Raw genomic sequence first — 3,043 nt, forward strand, 5'->3', positions numbered from 1 at the left:
AAAAACATAAAAAAATATAATAAGAAAATATTATAAAAATTGAAGGGTTAAAACTGAAAACTTAAAAGGGTTAAAACTGAAAATTAAAATAAATTGAATTTTGTATATTTTATTATTTTATATAGGAGGGGTATAGAAAAAGTAGAGGAAGAGTAGGGGTGCTCAAAAACCCGAGCAACCCGAACGCGAAATAACCCAACACGAAGCAACTCGATGTCTAATCGAGTTGTAAAATTGTCAAACGTAGGTATTGGGTTGATATTGAGTTACTATTATTTGAACTCAATCCAACCCGATGAACCCGATATCTTTTTATTTTTCTTGAATTTAATATGATTGTTGAATTTCAATTAATATATACATTAGACAATTACATTATTATATATGTTTATCATATACACATATTTTCAGTCTATTCACATCTTTATATAACTCATTTATATATATATGTTCAGTAACTGTGAACATATATATATATATATATATATATATATATGTAAATTGAGAAAATTAACTAAATGTGATATACGTAAGAAATATGGATAAGTTGTATCAAATGGCTGATGATGAAAAACAAATTATGAATAGAGATATAACATATTCAAGGTTAGAAGAATATTTTAATATACCAAAGTATCAACCCGACCAACCCGTACGGGTTGGGTTGGGTTGCACTTTGGTTTGGGTTGGGTTGGGTTAAGATTTTTCGAAACCGCAAGCATTAGGTTGGGTTGTTCAAATGTCTTCAACCCGATCAACTCATCCCATGAACACCCCTAGGGAAGAGTGTAGCATGGGGTGGAGATAGAATAACCCTATTTTTAACCATCAATTAAACGAATACATATTATTCTGAAAGAAAAAAATAAATATATTTATAATATATTATAAAACATTTGATAAAAACTCTAAAAAAATGCTGCTTACTGACGTATACTTAATATTTAATAAAACACGAGATTTAAATCTTAATTTTTTTTATGTTTAACGTTTATACGTTGAAATCTAAATGACTAAATGCTTATTTGAGTGATCTCCTTAAAACTAATTGATATTTCATTTGGTTTATTGGTTATTTGGATATTTGGTGATTGCTTGATTTGGTTGTTGGTTTACTTGGACCATTTGGTTAAATATATTTCCCAGATGTGGATGAAACATCTAATTTGAGGCTATTTGCAACAGGACTCAATTTTTTAAATCATTAGATATGACATTTGCTTCGAATTCACATCTATGAACAAGGAGAGAATACAAAGAGTTGCTACTTGTGTGAGCTCTCTTTCACCTGACTTAACACTAAACGATGAAAGTCAAATAGTGAACGACGAATGATGCAACGAGAATATTGTCGGTGAAGTTCAGGTATACCTAAGAACAATGGTCCCATGAGGAATCATAATAGGACCACTAGGATGTTGTGACCCAATGGAGCATGTTGTTTTGTTTTGTTATGTAAAATAGATATGTAATTTGCTTCAAATATGTGTTAAATATTAACGACAAACGTATAGAATACCATTAAACACCCCAATATCAAAGAACTACGTTTCAATATCAAGATTAGGCGGAAATAGTTAGTAATAACATCATCTAGACACAATAATCAATAATCAAACCAAAATAATGAAAGTATAACAAAGAGAGAGAGGAGCATTTTTTTTTAACTCTCCATCCAAAGAAACCAAAATCATTAGATCACCTAATATTAGGGATGGTGATTTGTCCCGACCCGATGGGGAACCCGGTTTACTTCGGGTTCCCCGCTAAAACGGGTCCCGAGGTCGGTGATCTTCGGTAGACTCAAACCAGGGGATATTCTTCATGGGGTTTGACTGAGGATTTACTGGGGTTTGACCGGGCATTGATAGAGGTTTTACCGGGGACAAGATGTTAATCCTCATACCCACTAGGGACCGGGGCGGGGGATTACAAAACCCGCCCCATCCCCGTCCTGTTGCCATGCCTACCTAATATCATATGTGATTTTGAAGAAAATTGTAGAAAAATTCTTAAATAAATTACTTCAATAAAAAAACTAAATGAAAAACTAAATCATGCTTGTTTTATATGTCTTAAAAATAAAAAATAAAAAATTGAAAGTTTAACAAGGAGAGAGAGGAGCTTTTTTTTAACTCTCCATCCAAGGCAACCAAAATCATTAGATCAGTCTAATATCATATGTGATTTTTGAAGAAAATTGTAATTTTTTTTAAATAAATTACTTCAATAAAAAAAATTAAATAAAAAATTAAATCATGCTTGTTTTAAATGTCATAAAAATAAAAAATTGAAAAATTAATCATGCTTAAATAAAAATTATAAAAAGTTAAAAAATCTTAAATGCATTAAATAATCCTTATAGAAATAAATAAATTTCCATGTATAATCCAGATACGCAAATATGCCTTTTTATATGATTTTTAAGAAAGTTTTATATAAATCATGATTCAAATAAATGATCGACTACGATTCATTTTTTTTTCTTATTTAGATGATATCATTCAGATTTGAACCTCCTCTTAAGTGTTACAATCATAATTACCCAAACTATATTTTTTTCCAATAAATACAAAACGTTTCTGTGTACATGGGCAGGGGCGGATCTAGCCCTTAAGGACCGGAGGGAAATGCCCCCAGTCAAAGACCAAAAACGTTTGTTGACTAGCTTAAATTTTCTATTTTTATCCTTGTATTACATGGTTTCCCCCAGTCCCATATAGCCATATGCTTGCCTCCCTCAAGTCTCATCCAACATGCCCCCACTCTATTAATTTCCTGGATCCACCACCATGGGCAGAGCCATCACTAGCCTACTAGCCTAGTGTTAGCACCAAATCGTCCTGAAGTTTTTATTTTCAAAATTTTATATGGTCCAACATCTAATAACTATTGCGTCCATTTAAAAGACCATCGTCAACATATTAGACTCTCATATGCCCAAAAGTAAAAACCCAGAAGATACGTGTCTCAAACTCTCACGTATTCAGCCCCCTTCTCTCTCTCATGCACATTGGTTATTAAAAAAACTAAATGTGAAACT

This window comes from Cynara cardunculus (assembly GCF_001531365.2).
Source record: "Cynara cardunculus var. scolymus isolate 2C chromosome LG 2, CcrdV1, whole genome shotgun sequence".
Classification (NCBI taxonomy): Eukaryota; Viridiplantae; Streptophyta; class Magnoliopsida; order Asterales; family Asteraceae; genus Cynara; species Cynara cardunculus.